The sequence below is a fragment of the Elephantulus edwardii genome, unplaced genomic scaffold (assembly GCF_000299155.1).
Source record: "Elephantulus edwardii isolate Elephantulus edwardi_28Jun2011 unplaced genomic scaffold, EleEdw1.0 scaffold00003, whole genome shotgun sequence".
Lineage (NCBI taxonomy): Eukaryota > Metazoa > Chordata > Mammalia > Macroscelidea > Macroscelididae > Elephantulus > Elephantulus edwardii.
In genome coordinates this window covers 16,384,009-16,403,919 of record NW_006399753.1, presented here as the reverse complement: position 1 = coordinate 16,403,919, position 19,911 = coordinate 16,384,009, and the positions used below count along the sequence as shown (strand labels likewise).

The 19,911-nt window shown below is 45.8% G+C and overlaps 1 pseudogene; it reads left to right on the top strand.

Moving 5' to 3' along the window:
* The first annotated feature begins 1,864 nt into the window (after nt 1-1,864).
* On the top strand, nt 1,865-18,266 carry LOC102869362 (annotated as a pseudogene).
* The last annotated feature ends 1,645 nt before the right edge of the window (nt 18,267-19,911 follow it).

Genomic DNA, 19,911 nt, shown 5'->3' with positions numbered 1-19,911 from the left:
AAGAAGAAAGGGCACCAACCAGGGAAGTGAGGTGGCTGGAGAGAAGAAGCAAGAGGTTGGCCTGAAGAACTGTAACCCCTTTAACACAGAGCCAATGAAGCTGACATGGGAAGACAGAGAGGGAAGTGGACAGGAGAAGGGCTTGTGGGAAGTGAACATGACCTTAAGGTTTATAAAAGATGGAGGTCATGGCCAGCAAAGATTCAGGGACCTGGGAAGATATACTGCCTGAAGATGGGTTAAGTATGTACCCACATTTTTACCAGAATGTCATAGGGAAAGGAGGAACCTCCACCCCTTTGCCAGGTTGTGTCATCACCCTCTGAAAGTCATGTTCACAGCTTTCATTCCACCTCAACCTTTCAAACAAATACCTAGTTCAAATTATTTGAAGCCTTTGGAGACAGAGGCCTGGGGTGAGCTAACTACCAGCTGCTTGACATTGAACTTTTCTGGCCTGCAATTTTCTCATCTGTAAAATGGGGATAAAACATCTACTTTCCAAAGCATTTTAGAAAATGGACACAAAAGTGAAAAGCACTTTGTACACAACAGCAACAACAAAAGCCCCTTGTCATGAGACTAGATACAATGCCTCGAAAGGGGCATCTTTCCCCTTTATCAAGGTTGCTCATTAAAAAAAAAGAAAGGGTCATTCATTGGTACCTCCAATGTGTGTTTTACGTAGCATTACATGTGTATTTTCTCTATTGTCTATCTCCTTCCCTAGGCCATAGACCTCTCACAAGAGCAGTAAGGACCGAGTGCTTTGTTGGCTTCTTCAGTGTGGGCATCCAGCAATATCAGTGGGTTTTGAATAAATAGACAATTCCCATTCGTTTCATTTCTTCTGCCTGAATGCAGTCATGACAAATGGATCATATCCCGTTTGCATGACAAGCCGCTCCAACATGTCAAGTTTCCAGCAACAATCGTCATTGCCTTCTGTGGGTCAGGCCTTGGGGAGGAGCCCTTTCTGAGTGGCTCTGGTTTTAGCTCTCTCATGAGGGTGCAGCTCAGATGTCCACCAGGACGGTCTGTACCCAAGGGGACTCCTTCTCATGACTAGCAGTTCCTGTTGGGTTAATCTCTCTCCACATGAGCCTTTCTTTCATGGGATCACTGACTTGTTTTCCAACCTGACTACCAGACGGCAGGCTGTCTAAGAAGACTATGGTAGAAACGGGAAGTGCCTTGACCAGTCTTCCCTCTGCCACCAAGAGTTAGAGTTCCGTTAACACTTCTCCTTTACTCTGTTGGTCATGCAAGCCAGGCCCAACTCAAGGACAGGAGACCACATAAAGGCAGAAGCCAAAGGAGGTGGGATCATTGAGAATCATCATCATGGAGACTGGCGGTTTCAGTGCCTGGGGCCTAGCATGCACACGGTACTTGTTTTATCAGTGAACACATGAGCACATTCTCACTCAGGCCCTGTCTTCAAAAGAGCTGGCATTCTAGGGGAGGAGACGAGACACACAGACTCATTTAGAGAGTTGTGGCCCAGAGCAGAGAGTGTGGTCAAAATGCCCAGGGAGGGAGAGGTCAGAGGAGAGCTTCCAAGTGGGTGCCGCCTGGACTGCATTCTAAAGGGTGGATTGGAGGGAACCAAGCGAGGGAGGGAAGGAAAGAAGATCCCGAGGTGAGGGACGAGCACGTATAAAAACCCAAAAGAGAAAGGAAGACACGAGCAAACAAGGACAGCGAGGGAGTCAGGACTCTGTGTGTCTGCTTGTTTTCTGGGCACCAGGGGTCCTTTTGTGTCTTTGGCTATAGCAAAAATGGTGAAACATTAAGGGGGAAAGGTTGAAAATGGAGGCCAAGAGGAGGGGTCGCCGACTCATGCTTACTTCTATTCTACTACATGGAGCGCCTGGAAGGCAAGCTCTGGGGAACCCTCAGCTTTATGCTGGGGGGCGTTAAAGGCAAGCTCAAGGAAGACAACAACTACTTGCATCACAATGACGTGCACTTCCTACGGAGGACCAGAGGTGTGTCCCATCACAGCGAAATGGATGGGGATCCACTCAGGGCCAAAAGTGGACTAAAAAACTCCCAGAATCAATATCCAGCAGTCAAAGTACAACTGATCTGCAATCTATTCTCAGAACACTTTCCAGTTTACCTAGAGCTCAGGGGAGGGGATACCCCTCGGGCAGGCACTTGTGGAGGGGTGCTGGAGGGAGCTCCAATAGTGGTGTGTCTGGAAGCCTCGCCAGCTTGATAGCCTCCATTTGAGGTGTCAGGAGTCAAGTCTGCCTTGAACCCTTGGACAAAAAGGTGCAATAAGGGAAAGGAACGTGCCTGCACCCTGCAGAGCCCAGTTCTAGAAGGCTTGGGCCTTCTCCCTGGCTAACTCATCTTACTTCTCCTGGGGTGGGAAGAGGGACTCACAGCCACATTTTAATGTCAGCTCCTCAAGTTATGAAGCACCCACGCTGCCAGGCTTGCCCAGTGAGGAACAAAGTGATGGTCCCTGAGGACATGAAGGACACCAGAAGCCAACATGCACCTGTCCGAATGGCTCATGACAGCAGAGAGACAGGTCGTCTGGGCAACAAAGAAGAGAGGGGAAAGTTGGCTGAGGTGTGGAAGCCCAGGTCAGGAGTCTGAAAATAAACGTAGGGCAGCCCTTCAAACTCCAGTCCACAAGGTAGGGGCTGTGCAAGCTGCCAGAACTGAGCTGCACTCGACCCCAGGGTGCTTTTGCTCCTTGACACTGCAGTGTGGACCTGACTGTCATGAGACCCCTTTGGGAATCTGAGGAATCGAGATCCAGAGGAAATGAGACCCCTGGATCCACCCTTTGTGAACGGTGCTGGGCGAGCCCTCCAACTCACACATACACATACCAAAAAAAAAAGAGAGAAGTCTCTGCCTTTTCCCTGTCCAAGTTCCCACCACGACACACACTCATCTTCACACGAGCAGGCGTTTTCTTCACAGACCACCACCGAGGCAGTGTGAAAAAGTCTCGCCCAGCAGAGACTCCAGAGAGCAACCATCGCGTCTAGACAAAGCACACTGTGTCCTCTGCTCTCTCGCCCACAGCAGCTCCCCGGTTTTCAGTCACTGTTATGGCGGCCCAATGACAGGAAGAAAGCCAATGGAGAAAGAGGTCAGTTCTCCAAGGAGTGAGGGTGGCAGGAAAGGCTTCATAGAAGAGGTATCAGCTCAGCTGAACCTCACGAGATGTGTCGACCAGAAGCTGGAGTGACGGGGACAGCATCTTGGGGAGAGGGAACAGGCACCTCTGAGGAATGGTGGGGGGATGGTGGAGGGGGCATCTGCCAGTGGAGGAGGGAGAGGCTGGAGACCTGATAAGTCATCTTTGGTTCTCCAAGGAGAGGCGCTGAAGAGTTCAAACTGGAGAATAATGCCAGACCAGGCCCCCAGCCTTCACAGCTGTGTGAGCCCAGACAAGATACTTAACCTCCCTGTGCCTCAGTTCCCACATTTTGGAAATGACCACGGGGAGGGGCGTGTGTGTGTGTGTGTGTGTGTGTGTGTGTGTGTGTGTGTGAAGTCGGGTGGGTTTATGCTCCTCTGAGGATTTTTAGGCTCCTTGTAAACAGATTATGTATGGCCAAGAGCTCAGTAAGAAGACACTAACCTGCTAGTCACAAAAAGGACCATCCAAACTGCTCCCACAGCCTCATTTTAGAAGAATGTCTAAGATAGGAGAAACATCCAGAAACTGCTTCCCAACATTTCTAAACGCGCTAGTTTCTAGGGGAGAATAATGGAAAAAGGAACAAGAACAGAGGTGGAAGACCACAGAGGAGGTGAAATAGTGACAGCCTCAATCTTCAGAGAACCTTCTGGAATGGCTGGCCGGCAGGATGTGGAGGCAGTGTGGGAGGAGGCGATCCTTGCCTATTTGCCACTCAAAGTGACAGCACTTCTTTTTTTCTGGGAGATCAGAAAGGGAGTTGTGGTGGTGGTTACTGACACTCAGTATTTTGACCACTTAGAGGCAGCAGCGATGTGGAGGAGAATTGGCTGGGCAGGTGAGATGTACAGCTGGTAATTGAGGCCACTGGGGAAGACAAGCTTGTACAGGGACTGTGGTACTTTCTGAGAGAGGAAGGACAGAAACTTGCTGAAATATTTGAAGGAGTGGGTTCCAGTTTTCCCTCACCCACCAGGTCAGGCAACAACTAGGAGGCCCTCATCTTCATCAGCCACCAATAATGCTGGGGTTTCTTTTAAATGAAACTATTGTCCTTGCACTATGGGCAGCTGCTACTTTAAATGGTTGAAAATAAAAGACACTGATTCCTCCTGTGGCCTCAGGCAAATATAGATGGATCTTTCTATCATGGGTACCAAGAGCCTTTTAACACCCAGATTGCAAAATGGGCTTCACCCCAGTCAATGGACTTCAAGCCCGTGCCCTCTGTGGACAGGTTCAAGGTCTTCAGGCAGGTACCTCTGCTGAGCCAGAGTTAGCCTATAGTTCTAGACCCAGTGCAAGTGTCACCTCTTCTGCCCATTCTCACAGCATCTTCCCTTCTGTCCCTGCTCGAAGCAGCTGCTGTGGAAAGAACGCTGAACTGCGGCTCAGAAGAAAAAGCAAATGGTGTGACTATGTAGCTCTCAACTCAGAGAGCTCCTATGAAGCACCTACAGGGGGTTTGCTGGGGTTTTTAGAGCACCAGCAGATGACTGAGGAACCAGGAGCAGCGAGGGCGGGGGTGAGAGCACCTGAGATGTGAGCCCCGAGGAGTGATCCTGAGGAGTGACCCCAAGGGGCTGGGGTTGCTTTCTTGCCAGGCATGGGGGAGCTGGCTAGCTGGAACTGTCCCCACACCTTTTCCAGCCTGGAATCGTGTAGAGCAGACAGTGAGTTGAGCCTCTCCTCTCCAATCTGCGATCCCAGGCCATCCCCCTGCTATGAGAAACCTCTCAGGAATCACCCTCTTCCTCACATTTTCCTACAAAGAGGTCTGTGAGGTGGCCCTGGGCCCCGACCACCTGGCCACTTCCTGTCTTTGTGACAATTATCATGTCCCATCCTCGTCACTGTTGACATGTGGAGCATAACAATTCTTTGGTGTAGAGGCGGTGGGCAGGCGTGGGGATCTTTGTGCTCTGAGATGTTTGACAGCATCCCTGGCCTCTTTCTACTAGATGCCAGTAACACCTCGTCCCCCTTCCCCAGCTGTGACAAATAAGAATGTCTATGAGACATTGCCAAATGTCCCCCTGGGGCAAGGTCATCCCTGGCTAAGAACTACTAGTGTGGGGATGGCAGGGGGTGTGTGTATGTGTTCGCCCTCTGGTCTCTTCCACTGCGGGCCTCCCCCAGTGCAACCTGAGGCAGGGAGTGGCGATTGTAGACAACTCCCTTCTGTCGCATGAGCCTTGGGTCCAAAATGTGGAGACAGGCAGCTTTGGAAGACGTTACAGCGCTGCTCCTCCCTCTGGTGTATGCGCCCCTCCCCACTCAACTATGAGGCAGGCTCCGTGCTTCTCTGCCTCTGGTGAGACTCTTATGATCCAATTTTAAAATAAAAATTAAAAAAAACAAACAAACCCAAAAAACCCATTGAGGTAGACAGACTTTAGCAGCTACTTGACTAGAAAGGTAGTGAAATCACAGGAGCATTTCAAGGCTACAGCTAGAAAACATGGACCACGGAGCCTGGGCCTGGGCCAAAGCTGCCGAGTTTGGTCTTGGATTCCAGGTTGTAGCACCAGTGGACTGTGGGAAACAGGAGGGACCTTCCTGGGCTGATAGGGGCCACCGACGACCAGTAGGACCTTCCTGAAACCTAGGCTCTTGATCTCCTATCCCTGATCCAAACAGTAGAGGACTCGGGATGAGGAATTTCAAGAAAGACTCGGAGTCCTGTGAATTCTTAAGAGTCCAAGTCATTACTTTAAATAATGAGCTGCCTGTCTATCGGGCACACTTGAGTTTCTGGCTCGGGCTTCTTCATCAAGAAAAATGAATCTCCACATGAACGAAAGCTAATACTTATTGAGTGCTTACTATGTAACAGACACTCCTCTTTTACAGTGTTAGGGTATTCTCTTCCTTCGTCATCAGAAGAACTCTATTCACAGGTGCTGCTCTAATTCTCAAGTTATAGATTAATATTGGGTAGATACTCAGGGTTTCATAGTACCCAAGTGATATTTGTCAAATTAGAACAGAAGTAAACATGTAATATTTCCTGAGTCAGCTACCATTCCACGCACTTTCCATGTATTAACTTAATCTTCACAAGAACCTGAAGAAGTAGGTCCTATCATGACTTCCATTTGATAGCATAATAAATAGGGGAACAGATACTAAGTAATGTACCCAAGTCTCCTGGGTCATACTTAGCCAACTCGGAATTTGAACTTTGAAAGTCTGGCTTCTAAGTAATCACTAAGCCAGGCTAGGGAAACTTCAGATGCAAACTTTGAGCCAGTGCTCTGTTCTTCTCACGGTTAAACAGGTGACTGGAGGGTCACAGATGACTCAGTGGTATGGCGTGATTTTGGGGGGTGTCAAAGGGCATTAGTAGTTAAGATGGGTGTCCATGCCCTCCATAGAGAGGGACTGGCCCACCCGCCAGCATTTATAAAAACACCAAATCCTAGATCAAGTCACCCGCCCATGTCATCATTAGCATTTTTTTCATCCCTAAAATAGAGACATTAATGGTCATTCAAGGATTAGTATCTCAGAATGGCAGCTCCAAGGCCACATCAATGAAGTGAAACAGGCTGAGAGGCTCCTGGGACAGAGGGGGGGGAACATGCTGAAAGGGCAGCAATGGAAGGAATTTGAGAATGTCCAACTAGAAGATTCCAACAGAGAATAAAGGCGTCATCCAGGACCCAAAGGATCAGAGGGTCAAACCATCCAGCCGCCAATATTGCCTGAAGACACTGTTCTCTGCTACCCAGAATTCTTCAGGTTCACCCTTTGCTGGTTCATGTTACATAGTAAGCTCTCCATACACAAAGAAGGACTCTGACAGAGTTTGAGTCCACCGGCTGCTCCATGAAAGAAGGATGGGCAGTTTCTTCCTGTGCAATTAATTGTCTCTGAAAACCATGCAGGAGGGTCAAGCTATGAGTCCATTCTGACTCGACAGGACAAAACAATCGACGGTATGCAACAATTGACAGTATACAACAATTGATGGTATACAACAATCACTAAGCTCAATTAACTCTGAGACTTTTTTTTACTAATCAGAGGAATTAATGTGGACTGAACACTGGAAGATAATAAATATTCTTTTCCTTGGGCTGGATATTGGAATTGCAGTTATGTTAAGAAAATGTTCCCACTCTCCCACCCATGTTCCCTTCCTTACCCCTTGTCTTCTCCCTTTTTCTCCTCCCTTACCTCCCAACCCTGTGCCCAACCAACTACTACCTTTTTAAGATGCTTTTAAGAGAGAAATTACTATCTTGGATTTATCTTTTACTTTAGAATACTTCAGGGAGAAAAAAAAATCTTAGGAAAGTAGAAACAAGTATGGAAAAATGTCAATGATTCTAGGATTCACTTTATTGTCTGCTTTTGTGGATGTCTAGAAATTGTTCTAGTAACATGTGCAATTCTTGTTAGTTGCTGTTAGGTGTTGTCAAGTTGAGTATGACTCATAGTGACCCTATGAAAAACAGATCTAAGCCCTGTCCTATCCTGTGCCATCTTCACACTTCCCGACACTCTAGAGCCCATAGCGACAGTCACCGTGTCAATCTACTTAGTTGAGAATATTCCTCTCCTTCACCTTTCACAGCATCATGTCCTTCTCCAAGGAATAGCCCCTCCTACCAACATGCCTGGAGTATGTGAGGCAAAGCTTCATCTTCCTTGCCTCCAAAGAGCACCCTCCAGCTGCACTCTCTCCACGACACAGTTTTTTATGTTCTCCTGGCCGTCCATGGGGTGTTCAGTGCTCTTCTCCAACACCACAGCTCAAAGGCATCATTTCTTCTTCTGTCATCCCTATTCATTGTCCAGCTCTCAGATGCATAGCAAGTGATCAGAAAGGCCATGCCTCTAGTCAGACACACGTTAGTCCTCCAACTGACATCATTGTTACTGAAACACATTTTGATAACTGGGATAATCAGGATGGGAGTGTTGGAGACAGTGCGATTGGCACAGGACAGAGCAGAGTTTAGGGCTGTTGTACATAGGGTCGCTATGAGTCACAAGCAACTCGATGGCACATAACAAGAACAACAGGGAGCATCCAGCTGACACTGCTAACCCGGACCCTATATAGGGCTCCTTTAGCCGAACCCAATAGTCAGTCCGAGTGTAAAAGTCCCTGGTTTAGGTCACTTGACTCGTTTTCTATGCATGCTTAAGCCTTGCTTTGAGGCGTTTATTGAAGTTGAACCCAGCGGGGGCAAACACTTCATGCTATCCATTTCCTTAATCAAGAATGTAGTCACATTCATGGATGGGTACATTGGACGGCTCTCAAAACATTTGGCCACCTCCCCTCAAATAAGTGCTTTACTAGAAGACAGAAAATTTAGAGTATCTTCCAAGTACATGAGGGAAACTCGCCTTAGGATTTGAAACCTTGAAAACTTGGTAACAAGCCCTGGCAGTGCTCTCTGGCCAATCATTCTTCACCGTTGAAGGCAGAGACCCTTAGTACCTGCCCACCACAGAACTCTGTGTATTAGAGCCATTCATTCAGATACTTCAATTAACAAAGAAAGAGCTGCAGGGCGCAACAGTTTTTATAAGTATGCCAACTCTTGCACAAGAGGTAATACAAGTAAGTGTACATACAAAATCATCTATCCTGTTGCTTCTATTTCTAAAAAGAAGCAATGGAATGATACCCACAAGTCTTAGACCTATGTTTTACATGACCAAAAAAAGAATTAAACTGAAAGGGGGCGGGGGTAGGGAATCTATCTGATACTTCAGGATTATGCAAAATGCTTTGCATTTTTTTTTTAAAACAAAACAAAACTGAGGTTGGTGGGATGTGGAGGGGGGATGATTGGAGAAGTGTGGAAACCGGGAAATCGAGGAAACAGGAAACCTGAATGCATTTTCAGTTGGTGGCATGATTATACAGAGACAAGATCTATCTTCAAGAAGCTTTAAAAGTCATTCTTTTGACTGCATCTGTAGCATTAGTTGTTAGCCTACAGCCAACTGCCCCCTCCTCCGAGAAACACTTGGGACGTGTCTAGGGATATTTTGGGGGTGTCACAAAGAAGGGATTGTTACTGGCATCTAGTGAGTAGAGGCTGGGATGCTGCTAAGCACCCTCCAACATACAGGACAAGCTCCCCACAACACAGCACCCCATAACCCCAAACACCATGTTCAAATTCAGAAATCCTATTGTAGCTAAATGGTATCTTTCCAAGATTATAAATACTGGTATCACTACACCCATGCTGGCACTGTTCTTAATGGTGTTTGATATGTTTATGGAATTACTATAAAGCAAGTAAGTGTTAGTAATTAGGATTCAAAATTGTGAGTAAAAAGAGTATCAAACGTTCAAACTCATGCCCCAGATTTTCACTAATCCCAAGCATTTTCCCAACTCTATGTCTCAGTGTTGCACAAAATTTACGACAAGATGTCCTGCTTCAGTTGAAGTGTCTCTCTCAAGATGGCACATCCAGGTGTTGGAATACACACATTAGGGCACATGGAGCACAGGGACCTGGGGAGTAGTTCGACAGTTCCCTGTCCTTCTGACCCAGGAAACCAAAGAGAAGCAGTCACAAAGTCGCCAACGTTTCAGACCAATCAATGATTTTTCTCCTTTGGATGATCCCTCCCCACCAAACGAAGGAGTTCTTACTTAACCAACCACACAAAACTGTCCTTAAAAACTTCACTTTCCAAAAGTAAACGTCACGACACTTCGATCCCAATGGCCCCGTTAGCAGATTCGTCACCTGTCTAGAGAATCCTGCTTTTGCCTCCTTGAGTCGTCAAGAGGTACAAGGATAATATCTGCATTTATATTAAAATTTGTATCATCTTAAATCTTCCTGTGTCTGCTGCCTCACTGTTCTGTGAGTACCCCCCTCATTCTCCCTGGGGCGTTTTCAACCCACCATACAGTGGGGTCTTCTCACAGTCTGGGGCCTTCCGGCTGCAGACAAGCGTCTCAATGTGTTAACTGGTTTCCGAGAGGAAGGAAAACTATAACCCTGTGAGGTCATTTTAAGGACTATTCCTGGAAGCAGCCCAGCATTCAAAGTATTCTAGTTAGAGGCCTGGCCAGATTCAAGGGGGTAGAAAATCAGACTCCACTTCTTGATGGAGTCTTAATGGGGCAAGACTATCCTCACAACGGGAAGAGTTTGTGGGCGAAGAGATTCCAGGTGTTCGATGGTGGAAAAGACCATCCCCCACAGTGGGGTGCAAGTTAAGGATTTAGCACACTGGCTGTCATCAAATATCGCGGGGCTACAAACAGGGCTTTGGACCTCAGGAACCGCAATGAACTGTAAGTGAGTTCCCAAACCATTTTTCCACCTGGAACCAGCTAATTCTTTCAGCTTCAAGACGTTCGGGACTGTCAAAGTCTTTCATGAATTTCTGCTGAGAATCGTGGAGTGAGGGTGGGTACTAGCAGGGAGTCTGCAGCCCTCTCGGGGTGCATGAAAACTGTGTGGAGCAGTCCCAGTCCTTTGGAACACCCTGGCCCTAACTCTGATCTGAATCCTAGTGACAAGGCTGGCAAAGAGGGGAAAAACAGGAGCCCTGAACCACTTAGCAACCTCTGCGCTGGCCCACATGTGCTTTTTGGTCATCCCGAAAGAAGACTGGGGAGATGAGAAAGCACATTGCAAAGCACCGGCGAGAGAGAATCACTGGAAGAGAGTCAGTGGGAAGTCAGTGGGAAGGGAGGGTTCCTTTAGAGCAACCAATGTTGATGTTGCCAAAGCTCTTTTGCATCCTGACATCTTGAAAACACAGCTTTGTTAGCTTTCTAGGGAAGACAATGTCAATAAAGGGCAGAGTAAGTGGGAGAAAGCAGAATCCCATGGAGGAGAGCTGGACTGTGGGTAAGGAGCAAAGGGTAGCAGGGACACTCTCACCAACCTAAGAGTCTGCCTTAGTGATGGTTTTGGGGTGGGGGGGTCCTTTCTCAGAGGAGGCTGGCTGATCCTGCCCTCCTGCCTCCCTCCCTCCCTCCTCCTGTAGCCTGAGGTGGTAATCTTGCAGTCTCAGTCTAATGCCACTTTGAGGTGATCCACACACCCGGAAAGGAGATGATAAAGGGAGCTTCAGTGTAAGCTCCGTCTGAAGGGTGGAGGCCCAGCAGCAAAGACACAGCATGTTCGAGAACAAGGGTCCATTCTGAGGAGAAAAGGAAGTTTCTTTAGTCCAATGTGGCTTCCTCCCTGGCCTCCTGTGACCACCTGGAGTAGCAATGTTCTCTGCTAAGAACAGTTGGAGAGGTAGGGGCTGAGTTTTAGCAACTCTTATTAAGACTAAAAGAGTAACTTGGGAGTTTCACTCCATCACCTTAACCAAGTCTTTCAAGACAAGACCCCGAGAGTTTTGTTGTCTATGACGATAGACAGATATTGTTGCCTTTCACATGTTTTCTGACAGCAATTCTTTCTAGAAGACATTTCAGTGTCTTTGCGGAAGGCCCCTCTTCCACACTTTCTAGGGGGCCTGGGCAGGCATCCTAGCAGGAAGTGCCACTCCAGTTAACAAATGATTCTAGCTAAAGCTGTCTACTCCACGCTGGAAGAGAACACATCTGCCCTCTAACACAGGCCCTGTAACGACTCTGAAAGCCTACGTGGTGTTAATGGAGCATGTATGTCAGAGAACGAGACAAATTATTGGTCAAGAGATTGACGTCATATGGGTCCCATGAGGGAAAAGAGCTGGTTTTAGGAAAAGGTTAAGTCTGTGTCTCCAACCCTTTCTCCCGCACCTCTTTCAAGAGCTTTTGATGAGATAAATTAGAAGAGAAATGAGGAGGTAAAGGTCAAATTTAAATTGTTGCCTTACTACTCAGACTTAGATCCCACCCCCCTACAGCCTCTAAATAATTGCACTTAATTGGAGACTCAGAAGTTAGACTGAGTACATGTGGAGATTAGTAAGTGAACCACTTGGGCTAAAATCCCCTACCGTCAATGTTCCTATGAAATAGACTGGAATCAAATCAACCATAAGTCCATTGAGGATTTCCCAGGAACTTTGGCACCCAGGAAAAAGCAAGCTTGATGGTCCAACACTGCAGGCCTCAGATCCTAAGCTTCTGGTATCAGCAGGCTCTGAGCCCTCAAAGAGGACATAACTTGCCCACGTGAAGCAGGGCAGCACTTCCCTGAGGGGAAATGCAATGGTACAGAGCATGCTGGGAGAGGAGAATGGTCTTAGAGAGCAAACCAGGGTAACCAAGTGACCCTCCTCTGAGGGCGACCAGGCTTCCAAGCCCTGCCCACTCCTGTGCACCAGCAACTTGGGTATCATCCCTCTCACACTTTTTCCTCTAAAAGGGAACTTTTTTGGTGGTTTTTCCTCTCCCTTCGCCCACTGCTCACAGGTGTAGGATGGAAGGTCACTAGTTTTTGGTTTTAGATCCCACTGAGTATTACCCAGACTTTTCCACTAAAACTCTATCAAGGGGTTTGGAGTTGTCGCTCTTGAGGAGGGGCAGGTGTGTCTATACTTTGAGACGTGTCTGCACTTTGCCCCCTCACTTATGTAAGGGGCAAAAGCGTAGGCCAGGGCAGACACTACTATGACAGGCCACTTGCTGCTGGTTCTTCCTGAATTTTACACAGAGCCACTTCTTCTTCTTCTCTGGGTACAACCGTCAGTCCACATCTTGCTTCACTTGCAGCCAGGTGTGGTCACGTGACTGGTTCCCGATTAGAAATGGGCAGACGTGACAGACGCAACTTGAGAGCTGCACCCGTACAAGGAAGGGGCACGCTCCCCCCTCCTGCTTTCCAGCGGCTGCTGGGATTCCCACGTGGTTGTGGACCACCTTGGATAATGCAGCTGACAAACCGCAGACCGGCAGACCGGTGTCTGATGCCTCCAACTTGCAAACTGGCCTCCAGGGGTGTTCGTGATCTTTTGAGGCTTTTGTAAATTCTACTCAGAGAGTAGCGCACCACATCCTATACAAAGTTCCTGCTAATACTGCGCAGGCCTAGAGCAGTCCCCTAGGAAAGCCATAAAATGAAGAGGAAAGATTAGAATGAAGAGGCTAAAGAAACCAAGCCAGGTTATTCACACTTGGACTACTGGGTATATCTAGTGCAAGTGTCTGGAGCCCTTCAAACGGGCTAAATACTGATGAGATTGGTTCTGAGTCTGCTCTCACGCTACAAAGTGCCTGTTAGAATTGGCCAAAGACGCAGCGTGCTTCCAACCCTGTGAGGTGGGAAGATGTGGGCCCCTGGCCTTGACTTGATGTCTTCTAGTTCACCGTAACAAATGGAAAACCAAGAACATAGAGCATAGTGTCCCTAGAGGGGATCTCAGACTGTAATGTTTATGGAAGTAGCCGACCACATCTTTTTCCCTTGGAGCTGCGAATGGGTTCAGACTGCTGACCTGTCAGCTAGCCTGGAGTAGTTAAGCTTTGCATCATCAGAACACCTCTCTTTGAGCCCCAGAACTTTCAATATATGTGATCCCCTCTGAAGACTGTCCTCTGCTGAGGTGAGAGACGGGGGCAGGGCTGAGTAACTTTTTCTACCGCACTCTAACCTCTTTCGTTTGCAATGGGCCTGCGGCACCAAGCCAAGACTAATTGTGTCAGTAGCCCATGCTCTTGGAAAGATGCTTAGTCATCGGCCAGCTCCAATGCTTTGAACCACAGCATTGACCAGGCCCCTCCGCACACAGGAGAAAACAATTACACAGACAGGTACCCCACAAGTAGGGTCCTCTCTGGGGCTTTCCCAGGCCTCTGAAAGTTTTCCCCATAGTCTACTACTCCTTGTAACCAACATAGCTTCCTATGCATGTGCTGTCCGCTTAAGGAGTTTAGAGTGCTTAAAACAAGTTTATTAGAGTCACCCTTTTATTTATGTATCTATATAAGAGTTTGATTTTTAAAAGTGCAATCTACATTTAAATGTTTGGGGAAATTTAGTTGCATTCTTATGCTTTGGCTGAATATAAATATTTGAAAATGTTAAATGCTAAATGGTAAAAGAAATGAACTAGAGAGTAATCAATTAGCACACTGGTCATTAAACGAAAAACACAGAGTTTTTGTCTTCATATTAGTAGTCACTCAGCCATTAGTGCTGTGCCAAGCACAAAAAGTAACTGGTAGAAAAGTTATTTGAGTCGAGGGAGCTTTGACATTGTAATCTGTGAGGAGCTGTGTGACTAACCCCGAGATCAAGCTTCTGGGGCACTTGGAATCCATTGGTATCTCTGTGGGAGAAGGATGAGCAATCTCCTCCCTTGCAATTTATAGCCTCAGAAATCCAATGGAGACTCAGCTAAATGCCAGTTTTGACTTGAGGGCGTTGAACTTTTAAACGAGTCTTGGTTTCCCTTCCTAGAAAGCAGAGGGTAGGATTCCAGCGCTGCTAAGTTTTCGTCCATCTCTGAAACACTGGCTATCATTAAAATTCAGACGCTCTCTTGCAAATGTTGATCCCTATTTTTACCACCTTGAAATCATCAGTCCCCACAGATGAAAGAAGTCGGCTGGCTCCATAACAACTTAGACCTCCAGTAGGCCTTTCATGCTTTTCCATCATTACAGCTGCTTCTGCACAAATAGACTGTCAGCTTCACTAAGGGAATGCCTGATTGATGGGCCTTGCCAGCCACACTCAAGCACAATCAAAACTCAGCCCATCTCACAGATAATTACCAACCTCAGCGCATCTCAGCTGTGGCCGGTAAACTGGCTTGTGAGCACCAGCTTCCCAAAGCACTAATAACAAAACAAAAATAACTTCCAACTTCATATGCTGTTTTCATTAAGACTTTTACAAAAGACCCAACCCAGTCCTTCAAATACCATCCTCACAACTACTCTCATTTTGCATTCCAGACAAAATGAAAACTCAGGGCCAATGTCTCCCTCAAATCACACAGTGAGAGAGAAGGATCCAGTGGCTTTTCCATAAAAATATCCCTAATTCATAACTCTACACTGTAGAAACATTGAATAAAGCTAATCCCAATACCCTCTCTCCACTAGATTCACTTTGGAAGAGTTGATCTCTAAGGTTTCAACAATGTGACTAAAAATGTGATTTTTTTTTTTTAAATGTGACTTCAAGTAAAATGAATTAAAAAACTTGACAGGAGCTCCTTAATTTGGATATCTTTCTGCCTTCTGTCTATCTGTATCTAATGCCTCTTCCTTAAGTCTGTTAAGAGGTAAGCTCTTTTGTTCCCTCCCAACTGTCAACTGCTAAATGTTAACTGCCAACAGTTATGATCATGTGATTTACTTTGACCAATGAAACGTGAGCAGTACCACTTACCAGTAAAAATTTTAAAGGGCTATTACGCCTTTCTGCTACCTTACCTCCTCTGGGGTGGGGTGGGGGTGGGGGGGCAAGCGTTCTTGAGAGAAGTTGCTCACATTGGCTTGGTCCCATAATGAAGAAGTGGAACAGAACTGCTGCCAACCTATGAAGCTGAAAAGGGAGAATGAACCTTTGTTGTTGTAAGGCATTGAGATGTGAAGGGTCATTCCTTTTTTTGCAGCAAAGTTTAGCTTAAGTCCATTTATTTGAGCACTTATACCATTTTTTTTAGAACATTAATAGGCTTCCCCCCCCCCGGCAGGTACTTATTCTCAATAATACCTGAAATCCCAGAACCTAGCAGAATGCCGGAAACCTCACTCAATCACCACCACTGAGCTAATTCAACTCACAGCAAATTTCTACTGGGTTGATGAGGCTGTAAATCAGCAGTGGATGCCACTCTTTCTCCCTCAGAGCTGCTGGTAGAGTTGAACTGCTGGAGACATGCAGATGTTTGGTTAGTAACACAACACAATACAGGACCAGAGCCTTTTGTCTGGCATATAATATAAATACCTTTTTGATGGGTGAGCGGATGAACAAAAAAATGAATAAGCAGAAGGATCATATAACACTGAGTTTGTTGGTTTTGGTTTTGTTGGGGTTTGTTGTTTTTGTTTGTTTGTTGTTGTTGTTGTTGTTTTAACACTGAGTTTTAAAAGGGGCAAAAAATCCTCAGGACGAAATTCCAGCTCAGTCACACTCACCTGGGCAGTGCTATGTGCTCTGACCCCATCAATCCCACCGTTATCCATAGATTGATGTAGGATACGGCTGGCTTCCTCACCTCTCCTACTCTGTACTTCCCCAAACAATTTTTAAGATATTGCTATTTATGTCTCCAAGGGCCAGAAACTCATATTGATTAACCAGCAAAATGTATGGAAAACTGTAGCCATTTGTCCTGTCTTTGGTCCCTTAAAGAGGAGAGATGCTCTTAACCACTAGACCCCAGGGAGCAGAAGATTGGCAGGTTTGGGGAAATGGGTTTTGGTGTCAATATTCACTGTGCTACTTCTTACTATACCCTTTCCTGTTGTTTCTTCACGGCTTCATAGTAATCGAAGAGCAGAGTTCAGGGCATTCTCTTGGAAACCAGTGGGACCTTGATCAGATTTGACCACACTATTTACTGGCTCTGATCCCTTGGACAAGTTCCCAAATGTCTCCATTTCCTCATATCACCAAGAGGAGTTTGAGTTTTCAGAACCTTTATACAGAGAAGCTCTGGAGGCACAGCTCTGGGCTTCTAATCAAAAGGTCAGCAATTCGAATCCATCAGCCACTCTGCAAGAGAAAGACGTTGGCAATCTCTCCATAAGGATTATAGCCTTGCAAAAAGTTCTGCAAGGCATAGTCTCTCCTAACAACACGTTCCAAGTATGTGAAACAAAGCTTTGACATCTTTGCCTCCAGAGAATATTCTGGTTGCACTTTCTCCAAGACATACCTGTTTATTCCTTTGGCAGTCCATGGAATATTCAGTACTCTTCTCCAACCCCACAACTCACAGCCATCAACTCTTCTGTCCTCTGTAGTCATTATTCAACTTTAAGATGGACAGCAAGTAACTGAGAAGATCATGGCCTAAATCAAGTGCACCTTAGTCTTCAATCTGATATTATTGCTCCTCACCTAACTACAGGATTACCCAGAGCAATATGTCTCCTAATCTCTTGACTTGTGATGCCAAGAAGATCTACAGAGAGAGAGAGAGAGACAGAGATCAGCTGGCCCAGCGAAGAGAAAACGGTGTGACCAAGACAAAGATCACTGCTAGGAAGAACCTTGGATACAACGAACTCAATGTATTTGATGATGGCTCGAGTCTTAAGAATAAGGATTCCTAATCGAATGAAAATGCTTGCCTATCTTGGTGTCAGTAGGCATAGAATGATGTCAACCCATAAAACCAATAAGAAAATCAGAGAGTATTATAGTCTCTTGAATCTTAGTGAAGAATGCTCTGCTGCTGATGTCAGAGAATCTTTTCGTAAACTTGCCAAGCAATACCATCCAGACAGTGGCTCAACTACAGCTGATGCTGCCACTTGTATAAGGATTGAAGAGGCTTATAGGAATGGGCTTTCCCATGTGATAGAACGAACAAATGCCAGACAGAATCAAACTGAGGACTCAGAAGAAGACGACAAATTCAAATATAAAACACCCCAACACCGGCATTATCTAAGTTTTGAAGGTGTTGGTTTGGATACTCCAAGGCAACGAGAGAGGCAATATAGGCAATTTAGGGCAGACCGTGCCACTGAACAAGTGATGGAATATCAAAGACATAAACTTTATAGCCAATATTTTACTGATAGTTTAATTGTCAAAGATGTCAGAGAGAGTAAAAAACAAAAGATCACACAAGTGATGGAGCGTTTAGTGGAGGATCTCATTCAAGAATCAATGGCAAAAGGAGACTTTGACAATCTCAGTGGGAAAGGCAAACCTCTAAAAAAATTTTCTGGCTGTTCGTATATTGATCCCATGACACACAACCTGAACAGAATACTGATAGATAATGGCTATCAACCGGAATGGATCCTCATGCAAAAGGAAATAAGAGATACTATTGAGCAACTCAGAGAAGCAATCCTAGTGTCAAGGAAAAAACTTGGGAATCCAATGACAGCAACTGAGCAGAAACAGTGGAACCAAGTCTGTGAGCAATTTCAAGAAGACATCAGGAAACTAAACAAACGTATCGATGATTTTAATTTAATTGTCCCCCTCCTGACCAGACAGAAAGTCCATTTTAATGCACAGAAGGAAATTATCAAGGCCCAGAAAATATATGAGACTGTTACAGAAACAAAAGAAGTCGAAGAAGAGAACTCAAATATCTTTGACCATGGGGAAAAAGAGAAAACACCTGAAGTGAAGACAAGTTTTTTTAAATGGATTAATCTGTGGAGATTTATTAGAATATGACCTTGGATGTATTCACCATCTTAGTGCTTGCTATCTGCAATTCCAGGTGCATTCACATCAAACTGAGATGAGTTTTAAGAACTTTGTGTCCCTGTAGTTTTCATCGAGCTAATCATACCCCTAGTGATGTGAGAGGAGGATATAAAGAACAGAATCAAAAACATTTCAACTACAGCTTTTTCTCTGGCAGCAAGAAGAGAACTTACAAATAACATGTCAGAGTTTAACTTTCAGCAGGTGTAACGAGCTAGAATGGGTTTTTCAACTTGGAAATCAGTTGTACCGGACACCTGTAAAAGCTTTGTGCAGTTTTTAGTTCTAATTAACATCAGTTACTGTTTGCCATCTCCAAACACAAGTACTTAAGCAAAGAACAAACACACAAAGACGAAAAAATTGTCAAAAGTCAGACTTAAAGAAGTGTAATGAAATGTAATCAACTAAAAAAAAAAAAGAAGAAGATCTACAGCAACATGACAGAGGAAGGTAGGGTCCCCTCCCTCCACCTTTGAAATCTCCAGCACTGTGGGTTTGATTGTATAGTAAATGGTGATGTACTTGACTGCTAAACAAAAAAATTGGAAGTTTGAAATCACCCAGAGGAGTGTTAGATTTTAGCAAAGTTTAGTGATCTACGCTCTGGACCTCCTGGGCTGACTTCCTGTGTGTGTAGGGGTGCTGCTTGCTGGCGGGGCTAGCATCCTGGGCTTTCTAGCTTGGCTCCCTACACATCTGAGAGCTGGACAATGAATGAGGATGATAGAAGAATTGATGCCTTTGAGTTGTGGTGCTGGATAAGAATATTGAACATATACCACAGACTGCCAAGAGAACAGTTCTGTCCTAAGAAGGTGAAACCAGGTTGATCCTTGAAGGCAAGGATTCAGAAATTCTGTCTCACAAACTTTGGGCACGTTTTGAGGAAGAACCAGCCCTTGGAGAAGGACATCCTACTTGAAAGGCTAGAGAGTCGGTGCAGAAGACCAAGGATGAGATGAATTGACACAGTGACTGTGGCAATGGGGTCAGGTGTATCGGAGATGGCGAGATTGATTCAGAACAGGGCAGGGTTCAGAGCCGTTGTACATAAAGGGTCAGTATGAATCATGGTGGATTCTAAAGCACATAACAGTGATCTGCTTCTAAAAGTCAGTCATGAAAACCATACAGTTTTATTCTGGCAAGCACAGGGTTGTCATGAGTTGGGGGTCAACTGGTGATTTTATTACAGGCTTGTGCTGGGGCTATGGGGGTCTGAACTCATCAGTTGCTTCACAGGACTAAGGGAGAGAGGTCTGCTTCAGTAAAGATTCACAGCCTTGGAAATCCTATGGGGAATATTATAGAGTGGCTATGAGTTGGAAATTATTGGACAATTTTAATAATATCACATGCAAGGAAGATCCTGCCGAAGAACATCCAAAAATGACTGGGAACAACAGTACATCAACAGAGAACTTCCAAATGTAGGAG